At 36.2% G+C, this 16314-nt stretch overlaps 1 long non-coding RNA gene across 1 annotated transcript in view; it reads right to left on the minus strand.

The window, feature by feature from the left end:
• Positions 1-15914, minus strand: part of LOC105508503 — a 116115-nt gene extending 100201 nt beyond the window's left edge. Inside the window, exon 1 of the long non-coding RNA XR_001001281.1 lies at positions 15745-15914. This is a non-coding gene — a long non-coding RNA (uncharacterized LOC105508503). The remainder of the gene's footprint in view (positions 1-15744) is intronic.
• Positions 15915-16314: the final 400 nt, after the last annotated feature.

Genomic DNA, 16314 nt, shown 5'->3' on the forward strand with positions numbered 1-16314 from the left:
TGACAGAGCTAGACTCCATATATATATATATATGTATATATATGTGAATACATATGTGTATCTATATAATTCTGTGAGCCAAGGATTGTGGGGGCAACACTCTTAAAAATTGCACTTTTATTTCAGTTAAGGACTTTTAAAATGCATTTTAATTAAATATATTTTGAATTGTTTGCATATGATTTCTAAGTCATTTGTCTACAATATAATTTGTAGTTTTTCCCTAACATAGATATCAGTCAAAATAGATATTAATGATTTTTAGTTGTAGAAATATTATGATTTATCAAAGTCTATTACATTGGCAAATCCAAAATATTTATAAAAGTAACATAACAACATATAGCACATTTTATCTCAATTGTCCTATTAATGTTTTGTCAGGTCTTTTTCGTATTGCAGAAAATAATAAAAACATTTCTGACAACAAAATCATCATCCAGGGCAAGGCTGATGGTCCTAAAAATAATGCATATGTAGCTTGTGTCTTAGAAGCAAGTTTTGTCTGAAACAAAAGAAAAGCCTTTTGTTCTCTAGTTAATTACTTCATTATGTTGTAGGTACATAATTCTTTCTGAAGAAACCAACCCATTTTAAGGGAAATCACAAAATATTACAGATTATACCATTCAAAACCATTCAAAAATATTGAAGATGTTGACTTTACATAATAAAGAATCTGTGTTAATGTGAAAGAATTTAAGCTTAGGCAACCAGTGCTTCAGTAATGCTTTGATTTCTGTCCACATAAAAATCCTCTTTTGTTTGTAAATAAAAAGGGGAAATATTTCACTGTGGCATGTTCATCTATTACTTGAACAATCAGTGAGGTCCTGCAGTTAATCACAGCATTTTCTAATGGGATTTAAAATTAGAGCTGTCCTCAGTTTTCTTGTGTGCAGATATAAAACATTTGCTCACCAAAACCAGCTCATTCTCTTAGCTTTGTGTTATGCTTCCAGTGTGGGCTAGTTCAGCACTCAAAAATACAGATTTCTTACGATGTTGTATTTCCAGAAATGCCTGTCTTCCATACGGGTGTACAACTTTTAACAGTAAAAATTTGAGATGGAAGAGGATTCAAAAGCAAAATCTGTCTGCTTGCAAGATACTCAGGGAGATATAATCTCCATTTATTAAATTTGACTGCACTATCATATATAAAGTGGTGGGAGGGAAAAATCTCTTGAAGCTGGCTTGATAGCTGAGACTACTTCAGCTTTCTCCTTTGTAATGCCTGTGGTTGTCTCTTCTGAGAAGTGTGATTCAAAGCCGTTTTGAGTGCCTCACATTCCTTAGCAGAACCTTCTGTGCAAGGCCAGCTACTTCAGAGCTAGGGGACTTGCTGAAAAAGGATATAAAAAAAACTAGGATCCTCCTTAGATGACAATTTCAGGAACTACTCTTATGCAGCAGAGAAATTCAGGGCCACACACTTAAGGAAATGAACTATTCCTTACTGGCCATTTAGCTCTTGAGAAGAGGTTACACATTTTCATCTGCTCCTTAACATGGCCAATGATGTTGTGAATGCTCTGCAACTATGCTTTTGTTATGAAGAATTATCTTGAAGAAAGCTCCTTTTTTTCTTCCCAAACACACATGCACACACACAACTTACACACACAGTTTTTGTAAATGGCAGCAACACTTCTTATGTATTCCTGGAGTGGAAGGAGCACTGTTAAAGAAGTCCCTATGTTGAATATACCTGGAACTTTTGAGTAGGGATCATAACTTCTAGTCGAGAAGGAAAATAGGACAGTAAACATGTCAAAGGCGCACATACACTGTTGTTATGTAATTGCTGGTTAAAACATGTGATGCTGCAGGAAGATAATTATCCTTAGGAAACTTCTGAAAATATATTACACTGCAAGGGGATTTGATTTCATCAATCACTGGAAATGAAATATCAAAAGATTTTAACTTTTTGCCTATCATATTTAATTCTAATCCAACCCTAAAAAGGAAGCACCCTCTGCTGGATTATGTAAGATATAACTGTGACCCAAAAGTAAAAAAGAATGAGTCTAGCTATAATCAGAGAAGGGAATTATTACTGTATATTCACATGTATTGGGGAATTCACTGCCTGGCCTACATCCAAGACAGCCTTTTTGGAGATTTAGAAAATATAGCATTTATTTTTGATATTTTTGTATGAAGATTTAATATTGGTGACTAGAATGTGTATGAAGACCTAAAAAGTCTAGAGAAGCTCACCTTAGCCCAGGTTACTTAAAACAATACATGAAGTATATATTCTAATATACAGTCTAGTGATTAAATATGTCAAACTCAAATTATACTCAATGGTTAAAGATTTTTAAGGTTTCAAACTAATCTTGTAACTTTCCTGAATGTGGTAGTAAAATGCTAAGTATTTTTCTGTTTTATTTTTCTTGAAAAATATTAAGCGAATACACTACCAATTTATATTATAAAATAATATTCATTTACTTAAATTACTAAGCAAATATTCCACTTTTTTCTCTGTATTATCACTCACTAAGGTATTCCATTTGATATTTTTCCAGTTTATTTGCTTGTTAATTAGCATTTACTAGTAGTTGATGATATCTGGAAGTATATGGCACCTTAAATCTTGTTGAATGAGTGAATAACTCAAAGACTCATAAACACAGGCATATATCTCCAAAACTTACACTCAAGCTAAAGTTCTGGAAACAAGCAAAGGCTGTGCTATGTCTTTGCAGCTTCTAATTTAAGAAGAAATTGTTGTTGTCTGCTTGAGTCAGATTACCCTTAGCATAACACAGAGAATCTACTCTGTGCTGATTATTATCAATTTCTTGAAGATTTTAAATGCTACAGTATTCTAGAATTTTTTCTGTAGTTAGAATGATCAGGATTCTTGAAAAAAAATATTTCTAGCTTAATAAGTTTCTTGTAATACTTTTGAAGCATATCCATCAGTTTCCGGAATTTTTTTGTTTGTAAAAAAATGAAATAATCATTCATCTTTACAATACAGGCTACAATTCCTTATACATTTTTGAAAAAAGTAGGCACAATAATGTCCAAACCTTGGCTGATTCAAAGTGGGTAGCAGAATAAAATTAGAATACAGGTCTCCCTCATTATTTATCTAGGAATCTATTGTAGAAGACTTGAAGTTATTTGAAGTAAGGGCTGTGTGTGACTTTTGGTCACTGATAGAAGGAAAGGATCCTAGGAAAGCAGAATATTATAAGCACTAAACAATCATTTGTATCAAATCTAGAATCTAAAGTTAATTTGCCTATCTGAAGCATAGGACAATTTTGTTCTTTTTTATAATTGTTATTAGCATACTGAGGTTCTTCTGGGACCTTGCTCTCCATTGAGATCTCTCTGTCTCTCTCTCTTTCTCTCTCTCTGTTGCAAGGTGAAATACATACATCTGCATGCTCATGGCACATTAGGGGGCTGGACAACAGAATCAGTGCAGGAATGGAGACCAATGGGCTGGAATTCCAGTTCTACCCATGCTTATTATCAAACCTATTACTCTTCTGAGCTTCACTTCATTCATCTGTAAAACTGGGTTAATATATTATTTAGAGCCACTGTGAGCATCAGAAATAATGCACACAGAGTGCTTGAAAACTAAGCCAATAAGCATATTTTTTTCTCTTTGTTGATCCTACTACTCTCCATAAATCTGGAAACCTCCTAGTTATCCGTCAATATCCCATTGAAGAATACGCTTTGCAACGCTTTTCCTGACTCTTGCAAGCAGAGTTATTGCTGCTTCCTTTCTGCCAGTATAATTCCTCATGATTTAATTGTTGCTTTTTTCATGCTGTATTGCAGTTATTTTACCCGATGCCTATTATGTAATAGGTACCAATAACGTACCTATTTTGAATTTTGAATAAATAAATGTAATAGAACTCTAGTTAATAAATATTGATGACATATTATTATGTACTACATGTTATCAACACTAAGTGCAGAAAAGAATACAAAGGAGAGTAAGAAAAGATCTCAAGGGGAAACCAAAAAATGAAAACATCAAAGTAAAGAATGAACAGTGAGCAATACAAAGGAGTATAGTATATAATAAATTCGACCAGAGTGATACAGACAGTAAGAACTCTACAAGACAGCTGGAGTATAAAGAAAGGGCTGCATTAACAAGATATTGTTGAGGTGGAACTGCAAAGACATGTTAAGTTTTAGATGTGAGAGAGCGTGAGGGTGACAGCACTGGTAACTGGAACAATAGAAAAATATTCAATATAGAAAACATTAATGATAAAAACTAACAAAGCCTGTTCTAAACAGCCTACAAAAACTAAATCCTTTAATCTTTACAACAGCCCTGTGAGGTGGATTCTAATATCACAATTTTGCATATGCAGAGATGAATTTCCCAGAAGGTCATGCGATTTGCTTCCAAGGACACTCAACTAGTGGCAGATTCAGAATTTAAGTGGAGGTGGTCTACCCCCAGAGGTTAAACCCTAACCACTAAACCCTAACCACTACCATATGTGTAAGTCTATCATGAGTTTGAGAGGTATTTGTATGGAATAGGATGATAATGATAGAAAGAATTATTCTTAGAATGCAGTGATTGGATGGCTGACTGTCTCCTTATGTGTCTGTCCCTCTGTTAACATCAGTAAAGTGCCTTATTCAGCCAACTTGGAGACTGAATGAGGCACTTGAAGGAGAAGGCTCTGGGCCTGGCAGGCTGGTGCCACAAAAGACATGATGCTCTTCTCTACACACTCGGAGAAAAGGGGACCCACTACTGCCCATAAGACAATTGGATGGCATATGGCTCAAGCTGCATTGAAGAGAGTTTCCCCTTTCAAGTTTGTGTCTCATGTTCGCTAACAAGCATTCAATTTGGCAGCAATATAAAAGAAGGTTTCAATATGTTGGCCTTCAAATGTTCGTGCGGCTTCTCATGCACCAAGCTGCTTTTATGCAAATAAAATATAAAGGACGCTAGAGCCAATGGTATAAGAAAAAGACAATGCATTCCTGCTAGAGGCTTTGACTTTTAGGGACACTTGCTTGTGTCCTCATGGGGCTGAGGATGATGTTGGCCTGCAAAATGCTCCCTGACCTGAGCTCAGAAGCACCCTGAGCTGTCTATAAGCCTCAAACTCTACTAGATTTGTACTTGAAGGGTTGGGATTTATAAGTGATATGCAAATGTCATTTGTAAAACAAATAAGGAAAGAAAATATGAATTGTACATAGCTTAACCTAGTATTAGTTTAGCTTTTGAATTTTTAGACATAATCTACAACATTTGCCATTTAATTACTAGAGCTCATATGTAACTATTCAAGCTAAGTTACAGAGCTGGACATGACCTTTTATAGACATAGGACAGCATTTTTAGAGTTAAAAAATTATTATTATTTTTAATTTAGAAGCTTAGTGTATTATAGTGCAAAGGACAGGAGAGGAGTAACCAGGAAATTCTAGCTTCTGGAGTGTAGCCTTGGCTGTGCCACTAATTAGCTAGGTAACTTTTGACAAGTTACCAGCCCAGAACTGTGGAATATTACAGCTTGGAGTTGCATGAGATGTCGTCCTTTTAACCTTTCTCATCCAACCAACCGAGAAACTGAGGCCTGGAAAGTTTAAATAACTTGACAAACAGGTTATGTTTTTGGTCCATAAAGTTCTCGTAACATTTTTTGTATAAAGGAGTAATAAATAAATAATTTGTAAAACTCTTAGTTTCAAAATTCTATGATCCTATGAGGCTTTAAATTTTTAGAAAGCATTTTCCTATCTGTATTAGAAATATAAGAATGTGGGTTTTTATGAAAACTCACATTTTCATATGATGGTGTAGATGTATTTAATAATTTCTAAAAATTGACAGTCTGCCTTAAGTGATTAGGCAGATAGTCTCTAATTCATCTTGCCTGAGGTAATTCCCACTGACTTCAAGCCTTAAATGAGGTATGGAAGAAAATGAGAAATGAGTCCATAGAGTTATAATATTAAAGAATCACAGAGATTGTAACCATAGAGGATTTTGACTAACTCACATTAATTATCCAATTTGTGAAAGAAATAAAAGAATTATGGAGAACTAAATTCCTGAAAAATGAGTACTTCCAGTACTCTTTAATGAAGTCATATCTTTCTATTTACAATATTTCCTTAAAGTTACATCATTTCTGAGGGTGTTTTGTGTGTGCATGATTGTTGATCTATGCTCTATAGCTTCTACACTCTCAAAGGATGCTTATTCCTTGAAAGAGAGTTCTATTGCCAGTGGAAACTGTACAATATTAATGTGGAAATTGAATTTCTAGGGCAAACTAAACAAAACAAAAGCAAGAAACTAAAGAAAGGCTCTCCACATACTGGGGTAGCGAGAAATGCCCACTCCCCCGTCACACACAGACACACACACACATTCATGCACAGCAGGAAGTATGAAGGATAAAAGAGATGGGAACACGATTTACTGTTGCCTCATGTTCTGTAGGCACTGTGAAAAACACTTTATAAACTGTGAGCTCTCACAAGTTTTAACGAATTTGGATGGTGATCCAGTGCATCTGATCTAAGAACTGATTTAAGGAACTCTTCACTACTGGACACCTATTTGCCTTTTTGGCTCTTTCTGAAATTTAGTTAGAAATCCAGATAAACTGATGTCACTGCTTCTATGACTTTAAATATTTTAGTTTTAATTCAGCGAAACGATGTTGGAAACTCTCCGCCGTCCCCCGCCCCCCTCCTGTCTTCCTAATTTAAAAGCATTATTAATCCATGCAAACGTTTTGATCATTGTTTTCCTTGTATTCTATACTTTTTCTTTTCTAAGAATGTTTTATGCTTTTCCAAGCCAAAGTTTATAATTCCTGCAATACTAGGGGACTGGTTAATCATTTTAATCCTAGTCACAAGTTATCATATAGCTTTTGTGAATGAAATTTTTAATTAGCCAAAGCAAAAAAAAAAAAAAAAGATGAGGAGTTTGAGGAATTTAGAATACAGATCCTATTTCACTTGTTTTCAAATTCTTGTCCAATTGATAATGAATTATTTCAGAGGTTGTAAAATCTAAGTTTTTTAAAAAAATTTTTGCATGGGTTTATAAAAACTGAAAAATAAAATGAATGGTGGTAGTGATTAAAACATACCAGAAAATAATTTTTGAGAAATGAAAATTATTAAATATATATCAAATATATTAATTTATATCCCAAGGAAATTGTGCTATAGTATATGAGGGATGAAGACAGAAAGAGCCTGGGCCAAAAAATCTTGAAGTTAACATAAGTCGTAGACAATCATTTTTTATAGGACTTGAATAGGAGGGATCAATTTTTGACCTTCCAGTGTCATAAGCATATGTGAAGTTGGGCAAACTGAAATCCAGAATAAGCTAATTTCAATATTTGGGGTGTCTGGTCTGTGGTAAGTCAAGTTAGTTTATCTGCAAAAAATAATTCTAAAAGTTGTCAAATTTTAATTTCTGGGTGAGAATGTGGATCATGAATCGGAGCATTATAGATGATCACAGGAGATCTTGAAAGAAGGACAAGTCAAGGGAAAGGATGGCAAGAGCCACAGGGATGATCTCTCATGCAGAGAGGGAGTAATAAGGAAAGAGTGGTCACCCAGGAAGGAGGAGCTATGAAAAAATACTTGTCATACCTGGTGGCCACACATTAGACAAACTGTAATCTAATAGATTTACGAACTCTTGAGGGGTAAGGGGACTGGTTAAGGAAGCTGCACATTCTTTTCGGACCTTTCTCTGCATAACATTCCAAAAGCCAATCACATATTGCTTTCAAGGGGCCAAGGGCTGCCTGAGATACACAGAAAGGGTTAAAATTTATTACCTCTGTCAGTGTCATTTAGAAATAGGATAGGCCTAGGCAGGCCTACCATAGCATTGACATCTCAGGTTTTCATAGAGGAGAAACGATGTTAAGTAGATAACTTGACTATTGTTTTCTGGCTCTCATAGGCTGGACTTGTCCTGAGTTCATCCTAACCAACACTGGTGTCTTACAAAGTCTGCGAAGAACTAGGCAGTTGTCCTATCTTTGATACTTCCCAGTGCATTATTTTTTCTAAACCTTTTATGGATGTATCTCCATTTTACATCTTTAAGAATTGGAGAGCTTTAAGTGACAGCAGCAGGTTCACATCTTATCTCGAAAATAATCCTTTAGTACCTTGATGCATTTCTATTATGACAGCAAAATAGATTTGAAAAGGCATAAAATCTGGAGCCAGGAAACCCTGAGTTCAAGTTCAAATTTATTGTCTACCCATTATTTTGCTCTGTAAGCCTCAGTTCCCACAAAAATAAAATGGAGATAATTATACTTACTTTGCTGGGCTTTTGTAAAAATAAACACAAATGTAGATAAAGCATCTGGCCCATGGTGGGTGTTCAATAGAAAGAAGCTATTATTAACTACATCCTGTTTCTTTAGGAAGAGTATTATTTGGTTTAGTACTGCACTTTTACTTGGGCAAGAATTATAATTATCAGCTTCTAAGATTAACCAGTACTTATATCTACAGTTTTCCCAAAAGGAAGGAAAATCTGTGGCTCCTAAAGTGTGCTATATTTGTGACAAGTTTCCTGCACTGGCAATGGCAGAGCTTTTGGGAGCCACTTCAGATTATAATATTCCATGGTAATTCGTCCCATTTTTTTCCAGTGGGTGATGATGTAGCTCCTGTGTGATCCAGCCAGGCTGGAATAAACCTTCCAAAACTACCTTAAACGTTGGTCCGGTTAGCTCATATTTGAAAGGAGATACTTCTGTGACATTACTTTGCTAATTTTCTTCTCTGCCACATATTTCCACATGAAAAGAGAGGGCAGCCCTTCTCATGAGTTGTATCTACTTAGAGCCAACTGGGTAAAGCATTTATGAATACATTTTCGTTACATTGGCTACATCTTTTAAATGGGCTTTGAAAACTAATCTTAGGATAGCTGGGTATTTTCCTTTGACCAGGAGAGATTGCAGAGTGCTTTTCTCACCTCCTCTCTCTTAGAGGTTTATAACGTGAAACATAAAATACTAAGTTACTATTGTCAGCAGAATAAGAACAGTTCAAAATATCAGAAAATGTACTGATATACAGTTATCTGTCCCCAAACCCCACCCAATCAACAGATCTGGTGGATCTGTTTAATTTTTAGCTCTCTAGTATCTACAGCCTACTTATTTAGACCCTCATGAGGGATTCAGAACAGATTCAAATTGCCTATGGAAAATGCACTATTTCATTTAATACATATGTCCTGAAGACCCACTCTGTGAAAGACAATTGTAAGGATAAAAAGAGTAGGATGTAGGCTCTGCTATCAAGAAATTTTTCATTTGGTGAAAGAGATAGCCATGTACATAAAAAAAAAAAAAAACTCACAAAGAAAAATGTTGTGTTATAAAGGATAGAAGCAATGTTGTGCTGAATAGGTATTAATTATAATCAGAGAAATTGGGAAGCAGCTTACATACCTGGACCAGGAATAAAATGTAGAAGTTCAACCCCTGGGTGTAAGTGCTCAGCATGGAAGAAACATCACGAGTGTGAAAGGAAAGAGCACAGTATGACTGGAGCGCGGGCGATCATCTGGCAAGGCTGGAGCAGTTCACCCGGAGCAGAGTCTTTCTAAGACAGGTGCAGCCCTATCAGATAAACTTGAATAGAATGTTACATGTAGACTGGAGAATATGAGGTGAGAGGCAGGTGTGGAGGGGTGAAACTGGTCTAATTGGGTTTTGTATATGTTCACTTTGAAGTGGTAGCAGAATTTTAGGTTCTCCTTGTCTAAGAGATAGCTAGAGTGTTTAGAGCTGAGAGGAAAAGAAACTGAAGACAGTTTGACTTGCAACACCGTAAAAGTGGTCATTTCAGTCATCAGCATGAAAATGGTAGTTACAGTCATCAGCAGAAAGGTTGTAGTTGAAACTACAGAAGTGGACGAACTAACCCAACAAGAAGGTGTAGATCAAGACCAGAGGAAGGTGAAGACAGATCCTTGGGGTATTCCTACTTTTAGGGCATAAACCTAGAAAGTAGGGTCCATGACAGACATAGAAAAGAAAAAACTAGGGAAGCAGGAAGAGAACCAGAAAGCACATTATCATAGAATCCAAGGGGGAGAAAAAGCCTCAAAGAAGAGCTGGTTGCTAAACAGGTGGTTAATTCTGTCCGGAGGCTAAGGGTGACATATGAAAACAAAAACTCTGTAGTTACTAGGGTCGCTGAAGGTACTTGATGCTTTTTAGCAGAGGTGTTGGTAGAGCTAGCAGATCAAGTAAAATTGTTAGCAGTTGAATAGTGCATCAGCAAAGGAAACAGAGACTTCAGATTTAAGAGGTGATAGAGTGGAAGGCTGCTGATGGATTTTCAGGGATATCAGTTCGAAGTGTCTCTTGAGAGATGTACAATTTTAAGTGTGCTGACTCCCAAATATTTTTTTGGCTCAGGGTCTGCAGAGTGTCTTTGTGTCAGGTCCCTGTGGAGAGGACATAAACCAAAAGCACTTGATTGTCTTTGCTGAAGAATAGTAAAGAAGGCTATAATCACCTGTGTGTTAGCACAGGTGAGGTCAGCATCGTACAGGGTGGGATTGCCAAACACAGAAGCAGAAATTGCCATTTAATAAACAAACAAACAAATAAAGAAGTGTTACAGCGGAAACTCAAGGTACTCTTTGTGTTCGCCTTTCTCCTCTACATCTAAGCCCGCTAGAGAAAGGAAGGGAACTTGTGGATTTGAGGGACATAGTAATACAAATGGATAGAAACTTGAAAATCTTTTAAGATTGGCTACTGCATCTTTGATTTTCTTCCCTCAAGATTAGTATGGCTTTTGACAAACTTATTATCATCTTTGCAAAACAGGCAAATACATTTGACTTCTGTTAAGGCCAAGAAGGCCTTAACATTCCCCTCAGCTTGACTATACTTCAGACAAATTTCTTCCTGCCTCTAAGTCCCCTTCACCCTTTTCTTAGAATATTTACTTTAGAAAGCTTGTAGTTGCAAATTCTTTCTCTGTCCCTTTGAGATGTAAATCTTCTCTCAGCCTCTTGCCAGTTTTACTACCTAAGAATGTCTTTCTCAAAGACCTGGGAGTCGTCCCTTTGAAATGGAATCATCAGGAAAGATAAGGTCCCTACCCCCGGTCTCTGTTAGAGGGCAGAAAGCTAACTTTCCTAAGTGATAATTGCCAGTTAGCAAACACAAATGGCCTAATCACATTGACAAACCTCCTCTCAATTCGCCCAGGTACTTTCCTGCTACATTGCCTGAAAGCTTTAAAACCTTCCCATCTTACTTCAATAGAGTTGAGTTTAGTCTCTCCAGTTGCAATATTCTTGCCCCCTACTGAAATAATCTTGAGTAAAGCCTTCTTTCTCTGTTTAATTCTGGCTATTGCAATTTTTATTTGATATTTTCAGAAAGCATATGTTATTATCATTGGAGCTTTGATTCTCATTCTTTTTTATTTTTTTTTTATGTTTTTAATGTTTATTTTGGAATAATTTCAAGTTTACGGAAATACTGCAAGAATAGTGCAAATAACCACTGTGTACTCTTTAGTCAGAAGCACTAACATTTAACATTTTGCTATATTTGCTTCATCTCTTTTTATATATATGCACGTGCATGCACGCACACACATACACACACACACACACACACACACACACACACACTTTTTTCCTTTTTAAAATAATTCTTCTGTATATGCCCCCTATCTTCCTACGTTGGTTCAATCTAGAAAGACAAGAATGATGTATTTTACTGCCAGGTGGATGGACTGGTCCAGTAATCTGGAAGTATGACTTAGTGGAATAGAAACTGAGAGACATATCCCAGCCAGCAAAACAGAGGCATTTCAGCCCTTCCCTGAAGCATGATCTACAGATACACAATAATTTAATGTTTTAAAATGTAAAGTGTCTATTAGTAATTTCTGATATTAAGGGGATTGTCATGCCGATCTGTATTGAGCTACTTCAGAAAAGTAGATTTGGGTCCTGAGTGATGAAATCTGAGCTCTAGAACATCTACTTGATTTAGATTTAGCTGCCTCCCATATGTGCTAAAGGATAAGGCCATGTTTTAAAAAGAGTTATGAAATATTTATTGAAAAAAAAATACAGCAAATGTGCAGAAGCTGCTTTTCCAAACAAAATAACTTGGTCATTTTATTTTTATCCCCAAATTGTCTAAAGGCACCAGCCAACATCATGGGCAACAGTTGAAAATGAAGCTGTTCTTGAGTCATATGAGGCCAGAAATAAAAAATAAAATAGCAAAAAAAACACAAAAAACAAAAAAAACCCCACTTTTTGTGTGGTTGAAATACTATCATTTAAAAACAGCCAAGAGAACTTTTCAGCAATAAATATAGTTTCAAGACTATGTGTTAACTTTTTAATATCTCCAATTTTTACTAGACATTAATACATCCTACAAGGGGAAAAATGTCTTTTAATGGAAATGCTGATATTGTCACAATATGGTGTTAAAAGAAAAACCTTAAATTTAACAGGGTTTAATTGAGCAAAGAATGATTCACAAATCGGACAGCCTCCTGAGACAGAGTAAACTCAGAAAGACTCCAGTGTAGCCACATGGTTGAAGATTTATGGACCGAAATAGGAAACTGATGCACAGAAAATGGAAGTGAGGTACACAAACGGTGGATTGGTTACAGCTCAGTATTTGTCTTATTTGAACATGGTTTGAACAGTTAGTCACCTTTAATTGGCCAAAATTCAGAGACTGACACAACAGTTGGTTAGTTGGTTTACATATCCAGTTAGGTATCAGTTCACTACATACAGAGAAATTTTAGGCTGAACTTAAAATATGAAAGGAGGCAGCTTTAGAGTAACCTAGGGTTTTCTTAATATGTCATATGATTCTGACATGACCTCTCATATCTTGAAAGTAAGTAAAAATATTTTCAGCAAAGTGCTTATCCCACATCCTAATAGATTTGGATGTTGAATTGAAAAAATACCATCCCTATTTGCCACTTGAACTCCTCAGTTAGTGTTGTCATTTTATAGGATTCCTGATTTTCTAGCGGCAGATTTCTGTGGGCTACACTTTCGCTGGCTGCCATGGTACTAAATTTTATGATAAAAATAACTCCATGCTTTTATTTTTACTGAAGAAGGTGATGTCCATATATGCCAAGTTCATATGGTACAGAGGAGACAATTGAGTAAGAAATAAGAACGAAACCCATACAGCCCTTTCCTCTGATTCGATCATTAAGGCATCAAGGGAAACAGCTGAATGTGTTCTCTATGTACACTCCTGAAGTATTATATGAGAACGACAGAACCTTTCACAAAAGTTTATGAAAGCAAATTTCACACTGAATTCTTTTATCATTTGAAGAGGAAGGTGTAACTTGAACATTCAAAAAAAATCTACAGAGGCTGTGTTTGGGTTAAGAAAAAAAAAAAAGAACACACTCCTGACAATCTTCTCACACCATGTTATTGAGCCCGCATTTCTTCTTATTAAATGTTCCCATGAGTTTTTGTGACCATTCACCCAAAAAGGTCACTTGGCATTTTAGCTCCTGAGATGGGGACACACTAGGTGGGTAATAATGGCCAGAGAAGTCAAAGGGATAAACTTAGAAGCCACTGTCTCTACAACTTTAAAAACTCAAACCCTACCTCCTGTTGGGGCATAAAATTTTGAAAACCATTTGTAGAGGTATCAGTGAGAGCCTACGAATAAAAGAGGAATGATGCTTTGCAAAATCCCCCAAGACTGCCCAAGCTTTTTCATGGTAATGAAGAAATGTCAGTGGAAGTTGATGGGGCGTGTGTGCATGTGTATGGATGTGGGGGTGGATGGGGCGCGAGAGAGGGAAAGGCTGGCAGACTGAAATTTTACATCTGAAATGTCATTTGGAAATCACTTGTGTACTCCAAGTCCTAAACTCTTCTCCTGCTATTAAAAATGGTCTGCAAACAGGTCAGTCTGCTGTAAAAAATTGATTTGACAACAGCATTTTTAAGTCGTTGATGGCTTGAAGTTATCAGAGCAGCATTTTCTTCTGCTCTGATGTGGTGTGAACAGAGGCATGTTTATCTGCTATTTATGTAACAGCGTGATGAAAAAATAGGGCATGTGCTTCCCTTCCATTTGTCTTCTGCATTAACCTCATCTTGAGGTCAGGTGAAAATGCTACAGGTACTGATCGCTGCACGTTATCAGCATTATTGCTTAATGTGCCACCAACCACAAGTGCAAGTGGGCTCAGGATCATCGCCGCGGTCTTCTCAGGAATCATTTATCTGGGGCTAACTCCGAAAAAATCATTTAGAATTGTGACATTTAAAGATAAAGATTAAAAGTTCTGAAAGGAGCAGAAGTCATCCACAGAGGGCCCTCTTGGCACCGTAAACCAAAGTTTGTTAGAGCTGCAAATTGGAAGAGCATAACACAGAGGTGCAAACCTTTAATGTGGTTATCCAACTAACTGGTCTCCGCCACTTACTAGACCACTTCTACTTTTGGGTTCTATTCTCACAGTGTAGACTGATTTTTTGGCAAACAAACACAAAATCCAGGGTTAAAAAAGATAAAAGGTATCTTGCATAAAGCGTCTTTTAAATGGAAATGCCAAGTTCTTGATATATTTGAAAAATTTATTCATTACCTGGCTTCTAGGGGAGCCCCTTGTTTCCATTTTTTTTCTGGGGCTGTTTCACACCACTAGGCTTTCCAAATGGCTGTTCACAGATGCTGAGGCTTTGGTCACCTCCGAGTGGTGTTTGGAAAGAGTATTGGGGAGCTGGGCTGCTTTTTGGCCTCCTTGCTTACAATTCAAGTCAGAACTTTTGATCTTAAGGGAATATAGAGCTTAGAAACAAAAAATTTGCATTTAGTTTGGAGTATCTGAAAATGATAGTCGTTAGGAAAAAGGACGTTAGGCATGGTTTGTATGCAGGCTATGATAGGTACTTCCTTTCCAAAAAGGTGATATTTAGTGCTACAAATTATTTATCATATCGGTGTTAGAAGCTTTGTTAGGAATTCCAAATAATACACAATTGTGATTATACACAAGGTGTTTGCAAGTCCCATCTTGTAGGTATTAAGCCACAGAATATTTTATACATTTTAATAATTGATAGTCAAACGCCTTGCTAAATACTACTCCTTTTGAGGAGAAGCAGTAGAGAAGGAATACAATTGGCTGTTTATATTTTTGTCTTATTCATAAAGAGAATAAAATTATGTACAAAGTATTTATAAGGAATTTATCATCCCAAATGCATTTTAATGGTTGTAGATAAATACTTCTGTTTTGAGAAGGCTTCAGAGCTATAACAGAAAATGAAATAAAGGGCTCATGTGGAAAGAACTTTACAGCATGCTGCAACTTGATTGTTCACACTTCAAAGCAATCCTAAGAAAAACTGTAAATAAGGACTAGGCATAAAACTCTGCTGGCACCTGGGAATACTCAGCCCACTGCACAACAGAACAGAGTCTGAATTCTGGCAAACAGCCAACCTCTGTGGATAAATCTGGAAAGGCTTAATGTACACTGAAGAACTGATGTACTCAGAAACTATGTGGGTGTACTTAGCTTCGTGCCACTTAGAGAACTCATTGACTTCCCTGAATAAAAAATAGATCTGGTCATCATGTGTTACACCGGATTCTAGTACTGCTTGCAAGTTCCTAATAAAACACAGAGTTTATAGGAAGGAGTCACCTTTCTCAAGAGATACTTCTACTCTCTCTCCTTTTTAATGCTCATTTGAACTTATTAGAATCTCCAAAGCATGTCTCAAACACTTTAACAAGATGAAGATATACTAGCAAAGGTAATTGGGTGAGCATTACTAAGTGTGAGTCATAAAGAGTGTAACAAAGGCTTTGAGTGAGTCATCTGCCCAAGTTACCATAGCTGTATACAACATAACACTGCCTTTCTCTTTATTAAGTGGACAAACTACCATGACGTCTAACAGTATCAATAGCGTGTTTTTTTCTTTTTTTCAATAGCTCATTTTTAAATATTCTCAGTTGTTTAAGTTTATGTCATATATTTTCCAGATTAAGGCTCTTTGGAACAGAAACCACTGTTACAAAGATAGGCAACAGATCAGTTGCGTATTTTAAAACAAGAAATGCACAGACATTGTAGGGATTTGTTTTTTCATGATAGACTGGTAATAAAAAATTTTAATACAAAACCTTTCATCTTCAAAGGGATCTGAAAAATGTAATTATTCAATGCAATAGCAAATGTTAGATTTCTATTAAGTTAGCTGAATTTTCC

This window comes from Colobus angolensis, unplaced genomic scaffold (assembly GCF_000951035.1).
Source record: "Colobus angolensis palliatus isolate OR3802 unplaced genomic scaffold, Cang.pa_1.0 Scaffold163, whole genome shotgun sequence".
Taxonomy (NCBI): domain Eukaryota; kingdom Metazoa; phylum Chordata; class Mammalia; order Primates; family Cercopithecidae; genus Colobus; species Colobus angolensis.